The sequence below is a fragment of the Equus asinus genome, chromosome 24 (genome assembly GCF_041296235.1).
Source record: "Equus asinus isolate D_3611 breed Donkey chromosome 24, EquAss-T2T_v2, whole genome shotgun sequence".
Classification (NCBI taxonomy): domain Eukaryota; kingdom Metazoa; phylum Chordata; class Mammalia; order Perissodactyla; family Equidae; genus Equus; species Equus asinus.
Genome location: NC_091813.1, coordinates 66,302,427 through 66,325,965, shown reverse-complemented (window position 1 = coordinate 66,325,965; position 23,539 = coordinate 66,302,427). Strand labels below are relative to the sequence as shown.

Here is a 23,539-nt window from a genome sequence, read left to right as displayed (position 1 = left end):
GCTCTGACCTAATCTTTGACATTTATTTCTGTGGGTCAGCAGAAGACATAAGAAAAAATTAAACTAAATTGATTCTTTGTTAATAAGTTGGGTGAAAATTTTGATAGAACAATGACAGTAAAAAACAATTGTTGAAAATAAAGTTTGTAAATGACGCATGGTTTTCAATAATCTATTCTTTCCTTTTTCTCCTTTAGCACGGATTATCAAAATTTGGCTATAAAGAATTCTCCAGATGCGGAGGCTAGAACTGCCAATCAACATCGTCTGCGGTGTCTTCTATGAGTTCTTGGATGAGTGCCTTCCCATTTCTTCTGGTAAGGAAATGTGTCCCACATGCCTTATGCTGGGGACTTCAGTACCAACTCTTTTTCCTCAGGACATCCTAGCTTAACATCCACAAAGTCATAGATGCTAGTTGACATATACAAAAAAGCTATGTAAGATATGGATATTATTGCCAAGAAATTTCTTTAAAGTGAGTCACATTCCAAGGCAGTGTTTCTGAAAATGGTGCCATTGCAACTCAGAGGAGGTGAAAGAAGCAATCTTTACTCACCTCAACGATCTCCTACGGAATGCACCGGAGTGTCCCAGTTTCTTATGCCCCACACTGAAGAATCCAAACGCAACCTTTAGCCCACTCCCTCTTGCACTTTTCCATCCATCTTGCTTCCTGGTTGACGAGGGAGCCCTCTGGGCTTGAACTTCCAGTACCCAAGATGAAAAATAGGCAATGGACTAAGCTACACGGATCATTGTTGTAGGATCTTGAGTGAGTAGGGTTAAAATTGGTAATAGGCATTAAGATGTTAGCTCAAATCATTTCAATCTTCATCTCTCATTTAATGGAAAGTCTTCAACTCAGGCAGCTAAATTATTTCTCCAGGTGTGTTTCCCTGCAGTTGGTGAATCTTACTGCCTAGTTTCTATGAGGTTGGGTGATAAATTGCACTGTTGTTAGCCTCCCTGCCTTATTTCTACGAGGCTGGGGTTATAAACTGGGGGAAACTTTGCTGATCCCAAAAGTTTTTCTAAGCTAGCTCTGTGGTCAAAATAAGAAATAATTACTAGGAAGAAGCAGTTTCTCTAGACAGTAGTTAAGAGACAGTGAGGAGATTAGTCCATTACTCCCAGGGCTGGCTTCCTGGGCATGTCACACAGGTGCGTAGGAGGGCCTCAGGCTTGATTTGATGCTCTGCTGTTGCCATCTTCAGATTCTTTCTTTTTTCCTGAAGAAGATTAGCCCTGAGCTAACATCTGCCAATCCTCCTCTTTTTGCTGAGGAAGACTGCCCCTGAGCTAACATCCATGCCCATCTTCCTCTACTTTACATGTGGGATGGCTACCACAGCATGGCTTGCCACATGGTGCCATGTCCCCAGCCAGGATCTGAACCGGCGCACCCCCAGCAGCCGAAGCGGAATGTGCGCACTTAACCGCTGCACCACCAGGCTGGCCTCCAGATTCTTAATAGTTTTACCTTTGAACTGGTGTTTTTAAGTGAAGTCATATAGGACAATTGAACATGTGCACAAGCAGAAAAGATACACATACTCTTTGCACAATTGCTGTGATTCCTTGTTGCCCTCATTCTCATTCATATTCACGATGACCCCTGAGCCCAGCCTTCAGGCTGAGCCACGATGCACAGGATTTCGCTGAGACTCAAAGCAAGTGGTGAGGTCCCTCAGTGAGTAAGGGGGAGGGGTGGTCGGACAACCCAGGAAGCCAGGCTTTCCTTTGCATGAGAACCTGCTTCAAATGCAGATAGAAGACAAGGGAGTTCCAAGAACCGCAAACAACCAAGGAACTCTCATATTCTTTCTTACTCACGTTACTTCCCTGTCTTAGCCGATCACATCTGCTGGAACTCATGACATCAAGGAAAGAGAAAGGGACTGTGATCCAGAGTTGCCTTCCCCTGAGTCCTCCCTTACTCACCTCTAAGTTGAAGGAAGAGAGTGTCAGTAGAAGGTACATGTACTGGGAAGTGAAATAAAAACCGCGGAGCTGGTATTCTGCAGCATTTCCACCCTGCTGGTAAGAACAAAATACGTATGCGTGTGTGAGCTACAAAATAGGAGTTGTGTAGTTTTGATGTTTCTACATACGAGTTGAATGCTTTTATACTTATATTTAAGACTGGCATGCACCCTATAAAGATGAATGGTAAAACTCATGCTAATCATTTAAAATTTAATTTTCTTTATTTATAATGGCATTAAATAAAAAATTTAAAAACACCATGACAAGTCAACAGAAAGACTATGGAAGAAAGGAAAAAACTTTATATTTTAATACCTCTAATAGAATGTTATTTTCTGCTTTTTGAATAAGTTCTGCCTTTTCATTTTGTTCTGGGTCTTGCAAATTATATAGCTGGCCCTGATTGCTCCAGAGCTGTCTGCTTCTTGACCTCGCTAGGTCATTAAGAGATGGGGTTTGGGAAGAAAGAAAGGGGAGGGGAGGCAGTGAGGAACCATTCAGCCCTTTCCCTCCTGAGGCCCTGTGGACTCACGTCTTTATTGTTTTAATAAAAGTCTTTTCTGCATTATTCTAAAATTATTTCAATAACAGTAATTTCTATCAGTTTCCCAACCAAAGAATGGCTCCAATATTCCCCTTTGCTTCTGATTTTCTAAATACACATGAACTTAAATCCTCTTTGCTATCATACCTCCTACAGAGTGAGTTCAAGAGCTTGTGTTCAATCATCTACCTTCAAAACCGCTTCTTTTTCATTCCATTTTTAATCCCATAATTCGAGGTCACTAAAAATATTTGACACATATCCTGCGGAGTTTTATCTTCTCTCTCTCCCTTTTCTCTTGTGTTCTGGTTTCTTTCTCATTTATTCTTAGGTGCACAGAACTGCAGTCAGGATCCAGGCTTTGTAGATGTCCTGTCGATTGCTTCTAAGGGGGAAAAAATGAGTCACATTGTTAATGCTCTTTAAAGTTCTCTTAAGAGGCCATAGCCAACCAAGATACCAATAACGTTTTACCTCTGCCTTCAGCTCTGGTTGCTTTTCATCACCTTTAAGTAAATCTTTTGATTTTAGCATAACCTTAGCCTGGCCTTTTCAGTTCCTTTGATCCCTAACCTCACACCATCTAATTCCCGGATTCTTAGCATCGGAAAGTGTTAAGACCTACATCCTGCTCTGATTTCCTTTATCTGTATCCTAACAGAAGCTGTAAGATCTCAGGACAGTCCTCGCACCTACACCTTGCAGGTGGGCCCTGACGGCTTCTGCCCTGTTTTCAACATTTCAGAAGCGCTGAGTCGCTTGTAGTTCTTCAAACGTGTCTCTGGTTTCAGGCCTCCTTACCTTTCTCATGTTGGTCCTATCTGGAATCCCTTCCCATCTTCTTCACCTAGATAATTACTTCTCAAGCTTTAAGCATCATCTCAGGCATTACCTCCTCCAGAAGCCTTTTCTGTTCCTTCAGAAGGTGAGTTAGGACCCTCGTCAGGGCCCATGCTAACCTGGGTACATGCTATGTCATACTGAAATCATCTGCTTATATGATTGCCTCAAGACCACACTGCAGTGTCCTTGAGGGCAGGGATGTATCTTTTATTTGCTGCAAGTTATATAGTCCTGGATGCACAGCAGGTATTCAGCACATACTCTTTGCCTGAATTAAAATGAACTGAATCAGATGTGCTCTAATCTAATATGTGACGTCTCTTCTGGATGTTATTTATGTGGTCCTAACCCAGAGAACACCGATAGAAATTATATGCACCAGCATTATTCTCTTGGGACTTTTAAAGTCATAGAGTCTTAAAATTAGGAAGAACCCCAGAATATCTCACTAAATACAGGAATCCCCTTTACAAAGCTTTGGCCACTAATTATCCATTTTATTTTATCCTTTAATTTCACTTTATTCTTTTAACCAGGTTTGAAGGAAGGGGATGATTGAGGAAGAGATAGCTTCATATGTTCTTTCTACCCAAAGCCAGTCACTAATATAAACTCTCTTTTTTAGGGACACATTGTGATCAGGGATGAGCTACTCAAGTCAGAAGTAGGGGAAACGGCACCAGAAATTTTTGCTACACCTAGGTTTGGGCAAATCTTTTCCCGAGAATGTTACAAAGAAGATTCCACAAAATTTCCAGGTATCCAAGAGTTCTAATATTAGCACAGCTAAAGATAAGCCATGTAGAGAGCAATTTTGGGTCCTCTTCATGAGGTTTAAGCTGGAATTTGGATTTCTCGGTCCTTCTTCAATTCCTTCCTTCTTGGGAAGGTTAACTGCCTGGGTTGTTATTTTCGTCAACGTCCTGCATCAGTTACAAGATTGACGTCTGTTCTTTTTAGACTAGAGTAGGTACACTGGATTCCAAGAAACAACTTCCAGGTTTTTTAGGTTTTCCAGTAATGGTATCTTCTTGTTATCTGTCACATCTGTCTTCAGGTAAACACCAAGACATTAGTCCTCTGGATGTTCATCCTCTGGTGGTGATGAGAGCCAGTCTTGATGGTCAGATTGGAGATGGATAGCTTGTCCACCAGTCTAGGGCCCGGGCCAGGAACCTGACACATGAGTTGTCCTTCATGTCCTGCTGTCAGCTCTTTACGAGGGTCAAGAGTCTCTAACCGGGTTCTGTCTCTCCAGTGACTCCCTCTACTGCTGATGCAGCCAATGCCGACCTGACTTTGCCAGCTTATTTTGAGAGTCAGAGTTTAAAAATATATGCAGAGTTAAAGTGTCATGGAGGTGAAAAACCATCGTGTTCACTCTTCTTTCCATACTGAGACTTCATTGTTCAGTCCCTTTGCAGTATAAGCTGGTTAGCCCGATGGGGTGGAGCAGAGAAGAAAGGGCAGTGAGAGACGAGAGGAGGTGTCCTCAACAGAAGAAGAAAAGGTGACCTCAACAGAGTTGACTTGTTCTTCTATGTGCTGATTTAGACATCGTCTTAACCAGAGAGGGTCTTTATTGGATTCGGAATGTTTTTCCCCGAAAAGAAGATAAAATGCTAAATTAGAAAACCAGGACGGTGGGATAGAAACTTCTAACCTAGGACTGACACTGTGGATTACTTCTCCCTCCCCATTTTTGTCCTGTAAGAGCTAGAATTGCCCCACAATGGACAATGGAGCCGAACTGCTTCTGAGTGGTTCTATTGGGCCCATGGCACACTGTTCCCTCACTTGTGGCCTGTGGCATTGTGTCCACAGTGGACTTCCTGCTCCTGCAGTCCCGGGGGTCATCAGGACAACCTTGTCTTCCTCCCCTAACGTAACCAAGGCTTCATCAGGGAGCCAGGATGGCGGAGGCCTGGATTGTTTTCTTACTTTATTTTTAATGTTCCTCCTAGGCTCCAGACTCCCTGGAGACATCCTGACACGGACTGCATTGCCCAGCACAATGCAATGCCCTTTACCTAGTAAAAGAGTGAGTCTCATAAAGGTGCTGCCTTCCCCCCAGAACAAACAGCGGAAATGCATCAGGGAGCTCAGCTGCAGACAGAATGCACATCTCGAAGCAGGAGCCACCATGGGATTCCTCAGATGAAAGCCAATTTCAATGAACATTGTGTTTCAGAGCCTACTTCCTCTCGCTCTGTAAGAGCTGCAGGAGGAACATCCCACTTGCGTCTGCTGACACAAAAGAATGCTGTGGCTGGGAGATCTTATCGAGCCTTCCTGTGCCACAGTAACAGAGCGCCAGTTGTGTCTTGTAAGAATTGCTCATTGTTTCTTGGGGACGACTGGCTCCTTTGGGTGGGATCTGATGGCATCTCGTGGAGTGGAGGTAGGTGGTGCTGGGAGGTCAGCCAGCCACGTGACCCAGCTTGCTGGCTTCGGGGAAGTCAGATAGAGGAGCAAACTTCAGCCAGGTCTGTTGAGCAGCTAAACACTTAAAGCTAAACTGTTGAAATATGCATATGTTGTTTATTTTCTAGCATCTTCAACTGTAAAGTTAAGGACAAAAAGGAGAAGTGATGGTCAGGGTTTCTCTGCTGGTAGAAGCTGTTTCTTCTCTTTTAATCAGTTCACCTAAAGCTGCTTGATTCTGATAAAATGGAAAAGAATAAAGGAGAAATGTTTTGAAACAGAAACATGTGGATTTAAAACCATCTCTGGAGAATTTAGATGCTAATTAATAAACACTTTAGTGTTTATGAAATAAACCTCAAAAATATATACTTGTTTTATGAGGATGAACCTCAGGTTTAAAATCATCACATTTATATTTAAAAGTGTAAGTTAATAACATTGGATTAATTAAATTTGGCCAATTCCAAAGGAAAGAATGTCTCCTTTGCTTAGACAGTTGATGGCTTCCCAGGTTGGGCCATGCCTAATAGGAGAATTGGTGGCTACCTGTTTAGCTCTATAGAGAATAGAATTAGGATTTTCTTCTCTTTGCTCTTCGTCTTTCTAAAGGCTACTGCAAGGGCCAGCCTGGTAGCCAAGTGGTTAAGTTCGCGCGCTCCACATCGGCAGCCCAGGGTTTCACCGGTTCAGATCCTGGGCATGGACCTAGCACTGCTCATCAGGCCATGCTGAGGTGGCGTCCCACATAGCAGAGCCAGAAGGACCCACAACGAGAATATACAACTATGTACTGGGGGCTTTGAGGAGAAGAAGAAAAAAGACAAGAGAGAGGGAAGATTGGCAACAGTGTCAGCTCAGGTGCCAATCTTAAAAATAAATAAATAAGTAAAGGCCACTGCAGTAATTAGTACAAGTAAGAAATATTTAACTGGCATTAAGACATGCCAAGGAAAAAGAGTGACCTTGAGTTTCCTATAAGGACAATGCTTGAGATTAACATTTGCAGGCCCTCCCTCCCATAATTCCATGCAGCCCTTTCTGAAATGCCCTTTGCCCTAAACGTACTCTTATTGAGTTATTTCAACAAAAAAACCATTATTCTCCTCTTATTCTGTATAAGATTCTGAGGATCAAGATATTACCAAAACACCGTCTCTGTTCTTGACATATTTATTACTGAAATTATCAAATGTTGTAATTAGGTATGTATAACCTTGTTTGCCCTCAGTGAACTGTGAGCATCTCGAGGAAAGGAGCTGGATCGTATTCACTTTCCTGTCTCCACTGCCAGGCACAATGTCGTGTAGTATATATTAGCGTTTGCTAAATATTTATTGGATGGATGGATAGATGGTTGGATGGATGGGAACGTTGTAGTGCCTCCAGCTACAAACGGGGATTTGATTCACGCTATCTACATGGTTCTCGGCATGATCATACCTGTTAATCCTCTAGGCCTTTATTATCCCACTCTTGCATACAGAGAATTAAGAGATTTTCCAAATCAAGTAATCCAGTTTCTTCAGTTTACAGCTAAGGAAATGAGACTCAGAGAGAGAATCTGACTTATTCCTAGTGCTACATCTAATAAATAAGTATCAGATCTGGGTTAAAATCCAGATCGCTTGCTTTTCGTCAAATATCCACTACATCATGTTGTTTTCCATGACTCATATCTGGAGGCTTCAAGGGACCCTGTGGAGCAATCTGTCACTCCTGGCTTATCTGAGCAACGTGTGAGAAAACCAGATATAGCAAAACTATGCAAAGGAGCCACTGTGGGGCTGAAGAAAGGTAAGAATAAGAACAACTCATTTTTACTCAGGCTGATGTCATCTCATGTGTCCCTCAGAAGATGCCACATTAAGCATTCAGTGGGGGGTATCCCATTTCCTCCCTGGTCTCCTAGATTACCTTTGTCGATGGTGCGGTCCAGCCCTGCTCCACTGGCCAAGATTTCTTTTTCACGCAGAGTCCAGACTTTCAAAGCTCTTTCCAGAGAACCTTATGCTTCTCCAGTTGACAGTGAGGGTGAGGTAATGATGCTACCTCTAGACCCGGAGGAAATGCTCCCAGCACGTCACCTCTGGTGGCCTGGGTTTCTGCTTCTCTGATTTATGCCCAGTCACACTGCGTCTAAATGTTTGTGATTGATCTATACTTAAACGAAATGCTGTTCATTAAGAATTTAACGTTTCAGAAGAAACTATTTTAGAATGAACACGTAACAACACAGATGAATCTCAAAATAATTACACTGAGTGAAATAAGCCAGACAAAAAAGAGCACCTACTGTATGATTGCATTTATACAAAACTCTAGAAAATGCAAACTAATCTAGAGTAAGAGAAAGCACATCAGTGGTTGCCTGGGGAAGTAGGGAACAAGGAGCAGAGACGGGGTGATGGGAAAGAGGAAGAAGTCAACTTCTGAGGCTGATGAATACTTTCAACCTCCTGATTATATTGATGGTTTCATGGGTGTATGCATATGTCAAAACATCAAACCGTACAATTTAAATACATGCAATTTATTGTACGTCAATTATATCTCAATAAAACTGAAGGTTTTTTTGAGAATGTAAACTTTTCAATGTAACATTCAACCAGAATACTGTCTTAGTCAGAGTTCAATGACAGAAGTGGAAACACTGGAATGTGTATATATATACATACATATCATATACTTATAGGAATTTGACCTTACATAATTGTGGGGTGTGGTTAAGTCATGTCTGTAAAGTTGTTGTCTTCACATCTGAAGCTGGAGCTTGAAGTCCAAGGACAGCCTGTCAGGAAAGAAAGATGGATGTAAAATGAGGAAGAGCCAGCAGAAGCCAGAACCCACAGGTACAAGCTGTGGCTCACAAGGACAGACTGCAACTCCCATCACTTCTAACTGCCGCTGACCTGATTGTGTGGGGGTCCTGCAGGAGCAGGGCCCTTTATCACAGGGCCAAACACACACATCTGGCCCAAGAGTTGGAGGAGCTGGGGAGGTCTGAAGGGGTGGGAGCAGTTACAGGCCCAGCTGCTGCCTGGTGCAGGAGGTGAGACAGCAGAGAAGGGACAACATGCATGAGCTTTGCTTCGCTTCCCCCTCCAAATTTTACACAGGGATGTCTCCCCCAGCCCGCTCTCTCCAGAAACATACAGGAGAGGGAATTCTGGGAAACAGAGTTCAGGCTGCTCAAGTTCCCTCGTTACAAAGTCACCCTTGCCCACTTGGCACTCATATACATCTCTTAAGTCATACTTCATCTCCACACAAAGGTAACAACAGAGTCGTGGCTCCGCCTAACACCATACATCTCTCCCAGGTGCAGCCCCGCACACAGTAACCTCTCCCCAGAAGAGGATCGCAGGTTCTTTCTTTGATTTTGGGTGGTGTCCATTCGTGTTGTGGTCCTAGTTGATTCACTTTCCCCTCTGCTGCCCTATGACTCCTACACTGAGCTGTTAACACTATGAACACATTTATGGCAGATGATAAGGGAATGCGAAAGAGGACAAACGTAAAAATAATTTGGTTAAATGTACACATATAAAAATACTTTTATATGCATGTATATATAACTATAACTATATAAAACTATATATGCATACATATATAGTCATATCATAACAAGAAATGAATATAACTATTATAGTACTTACATCTGTAACTAGTCCTGTGGTCATAGCTGAGATTTATAACTACTTCCTTCCACTATCCATTCCATATGCCTTTGTCTTCAGCAAACACTTCAGCTCGTCATGGACCCTTGCCTGGTGGGGTGAACCAAGTCTTCATTCCTGAAGGGTCCAGGCCATTAGCAGTCCTTCAAATTGAGTTGATGTAGCTTAATCATGGGATGTGGGAACTCTGAGAGGCAACCTCGAGGACTGTTAACATTGGAAACGCATGCCCTTACCTCTTTGTGTAGAAGCAGTCCAGGTTCAATCACTCACTTCTTTGCCTGTTGATTCAGTGGCAGGAGTCAAAATGCCCAGGGACCCTCCAGTTCAATAGAATCATCGCTGGGTTCCCTGGTGGAAGCATTCCTCTGTTTGGAACGAAGACCTCTAGACCAGTAGAACCTAATACCATAGGGATGGGCAGCAAATGTTTAGTACATCACTAGGAATAATAGTGAGAGGAGCTTTTCCCATAACCACCCTTTGTTCCCAGACCCACAAATCCTGGCTATGGGAGAAGCGGAAATGTACATTGAATGATGATTTAGAGCACACTTTTTATCCTGGACAACTGACCACAACCGAGCCTTCAAAAGGCCATTCCAGCATTCTATCAAGCCAGCTGCTTCAGGGTGATGGGGAACATGGTAAGACCAGTGAACTCCATGAGCCAGTTGCTGTCCCTCATCTGCTGTGAAATAAGTTCCTTGGTCAGCAGTGGTGCTGTGTGACACACCAAGATAGTGAATAAGTCATTTTGTACATGGTTTTGGTGGTGCTTTTGGTAGAAGCACAGTGTGCAGGGAAGGCAAATCTGTATCCAGAGTAGTGTCTCTTCCAGTAAAAACAAAGCGCTGCCCCTTCCCTAAGGGAACAGAGCCGATCCCATAGAATCAACCGCCAATAGGCAGCCAGCTGGAATGGCGCCATGTCAGGGGCTCAGTGTTGACCTCTGCTGTTAGCAGGTTGGGCACTCCACAGCAGCCATAGCCAGCTGGGCTTTGGTAAGTAGAAGCCTGTGCTGCTGAGCCCATGCATAACGTCCATCTCTGTCACCGTGGCCACTTTATTCATGGGCCAATTTGCCAATGGCAGGGTTTCTGGGGAAAAAGTTTGACTGATGCCCACAAAATGGCTCATCCTATGCAGCTGATTGTTAAAATACTCTTCTATTGAGTTTCTTTGGTGAGCATTCTCAGAGAACATAAATATCTTCACACGTCCTGCCTGTTTGGAGAGATCTGTCAACCTACTTCTCCTCCAGAACTTTGCCGTCAATTTTTCATCATGTTTCTTCCAAATCTCTCACCTTCCAGGCAAATATTAGCCACAGTCGGTGAATTAGTATAGACCTGTACTTCTGGACATCTCTCTTAAGCAAACTGGACAGCCAGGTGCACTGCTCAAAGTTCTGTGCGCTGGCAGCGTTTCCCTCAGCACTGTCCTTCAGGGCCCGCCCAGAGTGGGCTGTGGTATTTCAGCGGTCCATTTTGGTTTTAGCTGTCTGCTTCTGAGTGACATCAGCCTATTGTGCAGAACCACCTGCAGACGAGGCCTGACTTTTTTCTTCTTCCGTCACCCGGGCACAGACAGCTCCTCAAGAGGCCACGGGCGCAGGTTAAGAGAGAGAAGACAAAGGATCAGAAGCAGGGGCTGTGGATGTGCGGGTCACTTACTCATGCAACATACTTGTGTCTTCAGGTTCTGCCCGAAGCCAAGTTCAGGCATACCGCTCCCACTTGAGAACGAAGTACTTCTGTGCATGCTCAACTTTATGGCTCAGTGGATCAGACAACACCTAGTAACAGGTAGCTTGGGTCACAGGGTAACTTGGTGACCCATGACCACGCATTCAATTTTCACTAAAACCCAGTAGCAAAACAAAAGCTATTTCTTAAAAGATGGCAGGGCTTTATTCCAAAATCCTAAGGATCCTCATTGTGAAACTCATTTAAGGGCCTGAAAACGCTCCAAACAGCACCCTGCCTGCGCCTGCCCCTCAAGCACCATCGGATCCATTGGGTCATATGGTCCAAGCAGCAGAGCTGCTTGCATAGCAACTTGGGTTTCTCATAGAGCTTTCTCTTGTTCTGGGCCCCACTCATAATTGGTAGCTTTTGGGGTTATTCATTAAACGGCTCAGAAAGGACCCATTTACTCAACCTGCCTCAGACTGGACCCCTAGACATTTCACTGAGGTTGCAGGCCCCTGATGTTTTATGGGATTTATTTCCCACCCTCCGGAATGCAAATGTCTTAGCACCATGTCGGGAGCAATTGAGTCTTTCTGTTCACCAGGGGCAGGGATCAGAGAGGCAGAAGGAGCACCCAGGGGAAGATGGAGCAGCTGCAAGTACAGCCACTGTGTCGCATCACTGGGGTGAGCCAGCAGAAGGAGCACCCAGGGGAAGATGGAGCAGCTGCAAGTACAGCCACAGTGTCGCATCACTGGGGTGAGCCAGCAGAAGGCAATGGCACGGGCGGGCTAGAATATGGCTGCTGCTTCACTTCCACCCTCCACGTCTCCCACAAGAATGTCTCTGACAGCCCACCTTAACCAGAAATACGCGGGAACAGGAATTCCGGGAAATGCAGTTCATCCAAGGCAAGCCGGCACATCACAAATAAAATTCGTAGTAGGTTACTATAGTGTGGAGAATGCAATTAACAAAGAAATAGATGCCTCTCCTGGCATGATCTTCTTTCCTGAAGCATCCATCTGACAAAATGATGTCTCTCACCTACAGGGCCTTGATTCCTCACAATATATGTGTGTGTTCTGGCCCTGGGGAGATCATCAGAGGAGAGCTGTTTCCAGAATGTATATTATTTTTTAACGAATAAATGCTTAATAGAATGAAAATATATTCACAGTTTGAGCGTATTTATCAATTGCTTTTCCAGAGAGACTAAAATTTGTTTAGGTTTGAGGGTTTTTTTTAATGTTTAGTCTTCAAAGAATTAGAATTTGCTTTTAAGTTACAAAGTGGGCCGCAGGCTGCCAGCAGTGTGATACGCTTTTGCATTGTGCTGAAAAGAAAGCCGCGGAATTTGCTCTCCAGGCTGCTGGAGCGCTGCTCATCTTGGAGCTGGGGAGTGACCCCATGGTTTCAGAATTGCCTGTCCCAGAAGAGAGGGGCCTCCTGATCTGCAGATCTGCTCCCTGCAGGCGGCACGCGTGGCCTTTGTGTTCTGAAGTCTGTTGTCGAATGGAGAGCAGATGCTGACTTTAGTCTCTTACTACATGAATCTATGAGCTTCTTTTAGAAAATGGTAAGATGGTTGCTCTGTGCAAGAAAGGAGTGTGTAGGTGTGATGGGTGCCAGGTGGACAAGCTTTGCAGTGACATAAAGGACAGAATTCCCAACAGAAAGCAGCTAAAGGAAGAGACAGTGCAAATGAGACCGGGGGAAAATGGTTTTCAAATCGACGTTTCCTTATCTCAAGCCAATTCGTGACTTCCTGATGAAGACATTTGTTCAGCCAACAGTGCTGATGTGTCTAAAAACCCCGTCACAGAATAACAGCTGTCGACACCTGCCTCGGACCCAGGAGGCGGGAGACGCCACGAGTGGGAAAGAGACAAGTACACAATGTTACCATTTTAGCCACAAAATTGGTCATCGTGGTTAACTTGCTGAATCGAAGGATTAAAAAAAGAGGAATATGGTGTCTTTGAAATAGTATTGGCTGAATAACCATTTAACAAATATAACTGGTTGATTGACTGAGTGAGGAAAGAATCTCATTTGCATTTCATAAGCACATTTGGCAAATATTTGGTTCTACCCCAAAAGAATTCTGATTTTTTTTCCCCACCATTTTGATCCTTGAAGGTTTAAAATCTCAAATAAAGTCGATCCTTGGAATTAGAGCACGTTAGGATCACAATGGACAGAGACCCTGAACTAACGAACAAAGGAGGGAGGAACATGGAACAGACTGGAAAGAATTATGGAAACTTTCCACCCATGGACTGGACACACCCTCATGCAAACAAAGCTTTGGGGCTGAGGCTATGTTTTATAAAAATGTGATAAAACCCTTGATAAGGGCTGAGAGGATAAGCAATGGTTGTTTTTTGTTTTAACCCTCCAAAATTCGGTACCACATGCTGAGCAGTTGAAGGGAAAACCTTTTGTCATATGTCTTTCCAAAGATCTATTTCATTTCTGGAACCCCAGAAGCATGAGCGGCCGTGTGTCAGCAGCTCTGACCCTGCGTCCGCCCTGGTCCTGACCATGGCCGTCAGCCCCCATGGACCAGCCAGCCGTGATGGCAGGAGCTGGGCTGGGCCGTCTCAGGAGTGGCTGTCAGGCAGGTTTGGTCGCTGACACTGGCTCCAGTCCTGCAGTCTGCCCTCATCCCTCAGGAGGGGAGGGAGCGGCAGCTGCAAGTTCCTCTAGAGCTTTCCCCTTGCAGGCATCTCCCAGCGCTGTGCCCTGGGGACCAAATGACCTAGGTCCCCTGAGAAGACTTCTCAGTCGTGAATATCTTGCTTCCTTCCCCAACGTCTACTTGAGCCACTTTGTTAAAAACAAAAAAAGTCTGTAGATTTTTATGATCATGATACTAAAATAAAATTGCTTAAGTTCTGTTGCTTAATACGAAGCACTCAAATAATGTCAAATGTGGTCTTAAAAGTTCAGCCATGGATAAGCTGCCTTTTTCTTAAAAACGATGTAACCCATCTCCTCCATCTTTTTTTTTTTCTGGTGAGGAAGGTTGGCACAGATGTTAGCTCAGTGACAATCTTCCTCAAGCAAAAGGAGGAAGATTGGCAACAGATGCTAACTCAGGGCCAATCTTTCTCTATTTTGTATGTGGGATGCCGCTATAGCACGGCTTGACGAATGGTATGTGGGTTCCCATTTCCCTCTTGTTCTTGCCCATTGATTGGAGCCCTAGTGTATCACATGATTGGGATATGAGAACTAAATTTGAGATATTACAATTTCATATAACTTCCGTGGATCTCTGTTGTTTTATTTACAAAATTGTTTTTCCTAAAATAATGACTTTTCTACAGAAGCAAAGAATAGAAAAGAGAAAGTGTGATTTTTGTGCTAATCAAAAAAAATATATGGTTGGGGCCAGCCCAGTGACACAGCTCTTAAGTTCATGTACTTTGCTTCAGCAGCCTGGGGTTCACTGGCCTGGGTCCCGGGCGCAGACCTATGCTCTACTTATCAAGCCATGCTGCGGCAGGCGTCCCACATACACCGTAAAGGAAGATAGGCATGGATGTTAGCTCAGCACCAATCTTCCTCAGCAAAAAAAGAGAAGAGGATTGGTGGCAGATGTTAGCTCAGGGCTAATCTTCCTCAAAAAAAAGGAAAAAAATTTGAGAGGTATCTAATTCGTAGGTTTCCTTATTTCAAGTTACAGAGGAAGTCATCAAACCCAGGTCTTCTGTCAGTAAGTCAAATATTAAGGATTTTACTTTATAGTGATTTCCATTAGCCTCACCACTGAGCCATCTTTAATATGAAATGCCAAGACAAGTCATCCAAAATTTAGGAAAGAAAGAAGTCAGAATTTTAACAAGATGATTCCCTCTATACCATTATTAATATCTGATCATTTCTCACATTGATGGCATTTGTTTTTAGACTCGAATCTAAGAGTCAACAAAACAACAACAAAGGAAAGGAGAGATGAGATGGCCATTCAGCTCTGTTTTTCTGGGTGTCTTTGTTGAGCTAAGGGACAGCAGGTGGAGGGGGTGTTAAAGTCCTGACTAGAAACGAGCTGACTAGAAACAGAGGCTTCCCGAGGATGAAGCTCTTATTTAGCTGCCAACCCATGGTTCTGAGACTTGTATGCTGTGCACACAGCTGCATAATTAGTAATCATCATTAATCATGTCTACTTCTGTACATCTATCACCAACAAAATTATAGCAACCTATATTTTTAGTAAACTTTAATTGCAAGTTTAATTTCATAGTTATTTATCACTTTAAGCAGCAGTTTGCTGAACTGATTACACAAATCTAAAATGATGTTTCTGAAGATAGAAATAAAACTTCCCATCAGGAATAAATAAGGTTTCAAAAGAAGAGTATCTGCCTCTCAGCCAAAAAAAAAAAAAAAGGCAGAAAATCAGGCTTCCAGGCATCTTCTAACTTTAATGTGAAAATGAGCATTCATGTGGGATGGCTTTAGACTACCTGTTGGAAAATGCATATCACGTAACAGATGTATAATTTATGAAACTGATTGCTCTAAGCAGAGAAGCTTAAAAATGAGTTTTTGCAACTCAGGTTGTTCTCATGAGACAAACATATATTATTATTCAGAATTGAAAACTCCCCATGAAATATACAACAAAAAGAAAAAGAAACTCAAAGAAATGTTTGAGAAGTAGAATATTCACGACTCCCAGAAATATTTTCTTGTCTCTTTCTGTAGGAAGAAACCAGATGGTTGTTTACACTCTTGAAAACTCTGTTACATAGGGAGACTCGAACAGCCGAGCTTCTCTCCCGGAACAGGGCACGGACATGCCCACGGTGAGGCACCAGGAGACGGATGAATGGATGTGTCCACCTGAGCTGGGAACCTCCTCTTAGCCAGAATCAAGACTTGAAGGGAGAGTGGCTTATTTCATTTCTGAAACGCAGCCAGTGAGAGACTCAAGAACAAAGTCTGATAATGAAGATGAATAGCATAGAATTGTCACTGTCAGACTTACATTATGTGCTAAAGAACTGGATAATAAAGGGCAAATCCTGTGTTTTCAGCAGCCTGAGGGATGCAAGGAAAGTCTTCTATGAAGGGCTTGTGAAAAATGTCCTGACCTTGAGTCTGAGACCTGTGAGCACCAAAGTGCCAGGAACGTTCTGAACTGGGAGGAGGAGGACACGGGGAGAGGCGCAGGCTCTGAAGTAGCTGGAGGCCTTCCGGCACACGCAGGAGCTGAAAAAATAAACCACCGAAAAGAGTACAGGCAAATGTCACAGCAGTGACGACTCTACACTTCCCTAAGAACAAGGACTTCCACGGAGAGAGACGCTGGACCTTTCAAACGCTCTGCAAACAAAGAGCAATGTGTCCTTTGCCAGCATCTTATTTCCTGTTGTTTTATTTTGTTTGTATTCATTTTAATGTCTTCTTTGAAAGGGATAAATTTTCTCCAATTTAAAAAGAAAGAGGAATGGCCATCAAGCGTAGAGGGAGTGACAGAGCAGCACACTCTGTGAATGAGTTGGCTACTACCTACAAGCAGCAGCAACTTGAAGGAGTCTCAGGAATATCAGATTGAGCAAAAGTAAGGCATAGAAGAATATGTATGGTACAATTTCATCTGTACAAAGGTCAAAGTAGGTAAAATTAAACAATATATTGATAGGAATCCATACAGAGGTGACAAAAGTATAAAGAAGAGCAAGGAACAACTAACATGAAATTCAGGACTACTGTTTCTTCGAGGGAGGGAATAGGAGAGAGGGAGATGCGATCAAGGGGGTGGGTGGGTGTCACCAATCCTGGCAATGTTCTATTATTACTCGTGTGGGTGGTGGGTGCCTGAGTGTTCATTTCGTCATTGTTCTTTAAACTGAGTATAAGTGTTATTATATACTCTTGTAAATGTATGGCTTACAAATTTGATTTTTTAAAAAAGAGATGGGTCCATTTTTATCATTTCATTTCATTTCTTGAAATTGTAACATTCCCATCTTCTGAAGGTAGCCCTCACTCCTATGCCTATGAAGAAGATGCAGAATTTCCAGACCCCTAGACCATGCTGCCATAGAGCAAAAACTAAACAAATAAAATACACATCAGAGAAAGATCCCTGGTTGTAGGATTTTTAAAAGGTGGCATCCACATCTTTTGCCTGCCGTGGCCTGATACTGTCACCAGCTCAACCCAACCTTTCTAAGTGATTTTCCAGACATCCCGACGGAGCCTCTTTCCTTGTTAAATATGATGCCCTGGGCAAGCCTGACATTTTCCACCTTTGTGCTTTGACGATCTCATTCCAGTTACCTGCTTTTCCCACCCTCTTCATGACTGATGATCAGACTTCCACCTCTTCTGGGAAACCACCGTGATAGCCTCCTAAGCTCAGACTGAAGTGCTCTGGCCTTGTCCTGAACTCTTTAACGACTGCCTCTTTAATTCTTCTAGCAGTTAACCTCGTGTGCCTTGGGACACCTGCATTTTCGTCAGCCAGGTTCCTTTTCCTCCCAGCCCCAGAGCTGGCCTGATTTCCTGTTCTCCCAGGCAGGTAGCTACAGCCACGGGATTGTGTTCTGCCCAAAGGGGCGCAGACACCAGGCACAGAAAGCTTCTCCCGGCCTGGTCCTAACACCTCCCACGACGTCCTCCACACCCTCTTCCTTCTCCCATCAGAGATTGCTCACAGAGAGGCCAGCGAATCTCCTCGAAGCTCTAGGAACTTGTGGACTCACGTCAGGGGTCAGCAAACTTTCTGTAAAGGATCACATGATAAATATTTGAGGGCTCTGTGGGTACATAAGGTCTCTGTGCCACTGCTGCTGCTCCCACAACCCTTTAAGAACGTGAATACTTTTGTTAGCTTGCAGAATTGGGCTGGATTTCACTGTGGGCCGTAGTTTGCCAACCCCTCAGCAAGGTGGAAAGAAGTTGGAGTTCAGAATGTTTAGGTGAAGCAGAGCCCTCTCCCTGCTCCACACACACCCCCCCCCCCCCGTCTCCACCGCTGGCTCACCTGGCTTATGATTTATGATGGGATCCTTTTCGCTGGGTTTCGCTTTCTCTGAACTACAGCTATGGGCCTTTCTGTGGCCAAAGGCAGTCGAGAGATAACTATCCAGTGAATCTCAACCAGGTAGACTTCCAATTTCAAGAAGTTGGGGTCCACTCACCCCAATTCGTCTTCTTTACTAAAATGTTGCTTACACTAGAAACATCTCATTTCTGCTCTGCTTTGTGTAGTCATTGTCTTGGGAACCGTCATGATCAAACCAATCTGCTGAGGTCCGAGTGGCCAGCTTTAAAACCACAGCTTTAAAATCCAGCCGGAGAAGTTCCCAAGTGGGAGGGAGAATCTGGAAGAGTAAACACAGAAAGAAGATGTGTGCTTCCCCACATGAATGAGTCTTCAAAGCGTATGGAAGCTTCAGGTGTCCCTGACTATAGTAGTGATGCTTTCCTCAGGCCCCACAGCCTCCCCACTCCTCGTCTCCACTTTTCTGAAATTACCCACATCTGTAAAGTATTGTCTCTTTTTATATTCTCAGTCCCTACTGCTGCACAGAACACACTAGAATCGACATGCCCAGGCAGCCTTTGGTAGCAAGTCGGAGCAGTATAATGAAAGGTTTGAGGAGGAACACACCCCACGGCAGCCTCTGCTCAGACACCTGCCAAGACGGTGCGGTTCTCCTGTGAGCAGAGTGCTCCCTCACCTGTACCGACAAGTCGGTCCCTACGACAGTGGAGTGCATTTGCTTGACACTGAGTAAGTTGCTATTTCCTTTCCTATGCTGACATTTGTTCTGTTCCTTGAAGCTGCAAACTACCTTGAGGGCAATTTTTCCTTTCTGTATTCACTCAGTCTTCACTTACTCGTGTGCAAAACTGGAGAGGCAGGTAGGAACACCACCAGCAAGAAAAAGCCAGCAGACTCTTGTGCCTGTTCTTGTCACGTGCTTCTAGAACGGAAGGACTGCGGTGTCTTTCTGATGGTGGTATAAAAGGTAGAAGAGAAAATGATAGCTTTTCTACAGTTGGTTTAGAAAAAGGGTCAGCCTCCTCGATGGCTGGGGTTCCCATCTTCGTATCTCTGAAGTCATATTCATACGCATACCCTTTCACTGGAGTAGACCCTGGAATAGGGTCTACTACTTTAGGCAACCACAGACACTGGACTCTGAAAGGCTTATTTATATGTGAGCTTCAACTCTACCAACCCCGTTGATTAACGGGGTTACTATTAGTAAAGTATCCATAGCTTATTTGTTAACTCTTCCAGGGGATCAGCATTTCCCTCAGACCTCTGGAAACGATCACTGTGGGCCTTTAAGAAGCAATAGAAAACCCGACTGAATGAAAACTGACCTCCTTTCTGGCTGCCCTGATGGACCATGCCTTCTCAGTGCCTGTCCCCAGGGCTAGGACATGGATGCCCCAGCCTGAGTCTAATGCCTCCAGGAACCACAGGCAGGCTGATGGAGGGTGGAGAGAGCGCAAGGACTGGGTGTCACCGTCCCATCGTGAGTGAAGGCTGGTCTGGTTGTTTAGGTTAGTCTCAAATGATCCGACGGCAGAGAGTAGGCTCGACTTTGTGTTTAATCTCCTGATGTCTTTCTTCTAATGCAATTATTTGAAATATAACTCAACAGAAAAGAGAAACCTCCTATAAGTTTCTTGAAATGTTTATTTCATATGGAGGTTTTTGCTTATTTGGTTAATTTTTAAGGATTTATAGCATGATATTTTCTTCCCCCAAAAAATGGATGAAAAGACGGTCGGTTTTAAATTTTGAGTATCTTAAGAGAGGACTTGGCCTTTGTTAAATTTTGTTTGAGAAAATTCATAGAAAGTTCCTGTGAGGCAACTGTATTCTTAGACAGCTCCTTATTCAGGATTCAATTGGGTCATTTCTGAGGTTATTCTGGGAACTGGGTGCATTTGTTCTCTCGCTGAATCACAGATTCTGACATTATTTTACAAGTTCTTGGCCTTTTTCTAAAAACTGACAGGCATATGGAAAAGTTAATAATTCAGTGAGTAAAATATGCTTATGTCTGCAAACAGCAAAAAGGAAAAAATGTGTCTTATTTTTACTGTGACTCTTCCTAAAAGTATTAAAAATGCAAATCCAGATGCGACATAGGAAAGGTGCAAACGATTCTGACCTGAGTCTTTTCTGTCATACAGTGCTTTCATTTTCCTTGAAATGAAACGACCTACAGCCCAGCTTAGATCAACACTATATCCAATAGGATTGAACCTACAGAATTAAAAAAGGAAGAGAGTTCTTAGAAAAATGTGGCTTCTGTGAAATACAGCTAGATTTCATCAAAATGGCTGTTTCTACATTATTTGTTTAATTTAGAGATAAACTTGAGGATGATTTCTTATAAATGACACTAATATCTTGTATGAACGCATAGATGCAAATCAGATCAGATATCTTTTAAGGAGATATGAGTAGGTCTTATCTAGGCACTAATAATTTCCCTTTTTTAAAATAATTCTTTGCAATGATATTTTAGTTATATTTGGAAAGTAGCTGTCAAACTATAAAAATAACCTCATAGTCCATAAAAGGATACGACATCTTCAAACTAAAGATGAGTACTCTTTTTTAGAGCATGAGAAGTCCCATTGCTTGGGTTGCTATTCCCTCTGTCCATGGGTTTACAGAAAATGACCTACTAGGAGCTCAAATTTGGGTGGATAATTTGTGAAGTATCGCACAAATTCATGGAAAGAAAGGAAAGCCTTTGTGCAGCCAGATGTTGCTGTGCGCAGTGGCACAGGGACAAACTCTTTCCTCCTGGGAGCTTTGGTTTTCTTTGCTTGGAATCCTCTTTTCTCCATCTTGCACGGCAGCCTCCTTCTTGCCTTGGGATCTCAGCTTGAAGGTCACCCTAGCGTGATCGTTCTGACCACCCAGTCTACTCAGTGCCCTGTTATCACCACGTTTATCACTAATTGATACTCTTGGATTTTGTTTGTTTAGTGTCCATCTCCTTGCACATGGAGGGCATGAACTTTGTCTTATTCTTGCTGTAATCCCAGCCTTGGGAACGGTGTGTAGCAAGTATTATGAGTTGAATTGTGTCCCCTCAAAAGATATGCCGACAACCTAACCTCCCATAGCCCAGAATGACCTTATTTGGAATATAACCCTTGCTAATGTAATTAATTAAGATAAGGTCTTATGGAGTAGGGTGGGCCTTTAGTCCCAAAAGACTGTTGTTCCATAAGAAGAGAGAGAGACACGCAGAGAATGGACGTGAAGACACAGACGCACGGAGAAGATGGCTACGTAAAGGGAGAGGCAGAGTTTGGAGCTATGTTGCCCCAAGCCGAGGAGCGCCTGGGGAACAGAAATGGGAAGAGGCAAGGAAGGACCCCCCCCCCACCCCCCGGAGATTTCGGAAGCAGCAAGGCCACCCTGCAACACCTCAATTCTCTTTCAAATGCTGAGGGCTGACATGCCATCCTCTCAACCAGTGGTCAGATATCTGCCTTGCAAATGAAACTAATGGAAAATAGGATTTTTGTAATAAAAACCTGCTGTCTAGTAAGTGGGGTGAAACATATCATTCTATTGCAGTTCAGTTTGGCTTGAAATAATATTGCTATAATTTCATCAGAAATACGTGTAGGAAAGAAGATTTTTACCATAATTTTGTGCTCATTGTTACTGTAAACTTGCAAGTTTTGGCTAGCATCGTTCAATAATTTAAACATCATTATTATATATTTGTTTTCTTTTTTTGCAGCAATAAGAGCACACCTTTGGGGAACTGCATGGATCTGATCGTTGAATCGAAGCCAACTCCATCCTGAAGGAGAAATTTTCCTCCTCCGTCCAGGTGGACAATTCACGGGCAGAGTGAATCAGTGTCAAAGTGATGAGGAAAATATTCCGGGTTATTAGTTTCCAAGATCTGCATGATCAAAATGAAAATAACTCAAAAACACAAATTCAAAACATATTCATTATTAAAACTGATTTTTAATGATTGCTTTTTTAAAAATCTCAAATCACTTGAAAGCAAATCATATACATGTATGTATGTATACACTTGAGTGCGTGTGTGAAATCATTACCATTTGGGAACGGAACATTTTTATTATGAGATCTTTTGGAAAGCTACTCTAGCAACTCCCTCCATTTGTACCAAATATCTCTTGATAAATCGGTGGTGAGCATCTTCACTTACTCCTTGGTGCTATAGCAACAGTTTCTTTAGGAGACATATTGTCCTAGAAGTACAGTTTTCTCTGCCTCATTTGGACACGGCACATAGATTTAAGCACAAAGAGACAAATGGATGTACTGGAAACAAAGAGCAGACTTCACGGGGAGTCGTACGCAGGGTCTGAGAGTGTTTCCTGTCTCGCAGGAAGCATTCACATCATGACTTGTCGTCTATACTGTCTGGCCCAGTGTCTCCTAACTTCCTGGAATAAAACCAAACCAAGCAAAACAATAAAAATGACAATTTTTCTGTGTTTTGGAATTCCAAACTCTTATTACTGGAATACTAAATCTTTCCACCCTACTGGCTGTCGTGCTTTCAAAATTAACAGGGCTTTTTACGGTTTGTTTTTCAAAAATATAATGTTCCTGTATATATCCCATATATTATAACAATTTATTTTAAGTGTTATTCTTAAATTCTGCTAATGCTTGCACAAAGGTCAAAATATTGACTTATTATTCAAATTAACTTTTCTTTTTACTTTTGTAAATGGCTTGAACAAAATTCATCCTCCCTTAAATAGTACGAATTGAGTTTTAGATATAGGCAAATGGGAGGGAAAAAGTAATATCAAAACAATCCTTAGTTTGTTCCGTGAATTTACCATTCCTGCCCTCCAAATGGACTTGTGGGTCCAACGGTTTCCAAATTTGATACCTAAGTTTCAACTTTGTCTTTATAAGAAACCATCCCGTCTAGAGCTGGGGCTGTGTTTTATCAGCACCATCACCACCAACCATGTCACCATCGCTACTCTTCAATTTGTAGAAAATCCAGCAATCTCTGCCGAGTTGGCGAGATACCAAAAGTGCATTGATTATTTTCATGAGAAAACAATGAATTTTAGGGATGAATTTTAGGGATGAATTTTAGGGATTCGTGTCACGTGTAAGGGCAGCTTCTGTCATAAGCTTCCACATCACACAGATAAATAGAATGGTGGAGGTTCAGAGGACTGGAGGAATCAGTGAAATCTGTGCTTCTCAAAGCAAGTTGAGCGGTCTCTTGGGACTATGCAGCCATGAGTCAGGTAAAGGGACACACGAGAACTGCAGGACAGATAAGGGGCTTAGTGAAAAGGTGCGTTCATTGGGATTGGAAGCTGAGATTATAATATTACAT

The 23,539-nt window shown here is 43.2% G+C and overlaps 1 long non-coding RNA gene across 2 annotated transcripts; it reads left to right on the top strand.

Moving 5' to 3' along the window:
* Nucleotides 1-5,647: 5,647 nt before the first annotated feature.
* Nucleotides 5,648-22,638, top strand: LOC106837178 (uncharacterized). 2 transcript variants are annotated; one of them, XR_011497697.1, is made up of 3 exons: nucleotides 5,648-5,777; nucleotides 18,713-18,933; nucleotides 21,932-22,638. It is a non-coding gene; the product is annotated as an uncharacterized lncRNA (long non-coding RNA). The 2 variants fall into 2 exon arrangements; XR_011497698.1 differs by lacking the exon at nucleotides 5,648-5,777 and adding an exon at nucleotides 7,330-7,597 and having other exon boundaries at nucleotides 21,932-22,156.
* Nucleotides 22,639-23,539: the final 901 nt, after the last annotated feature.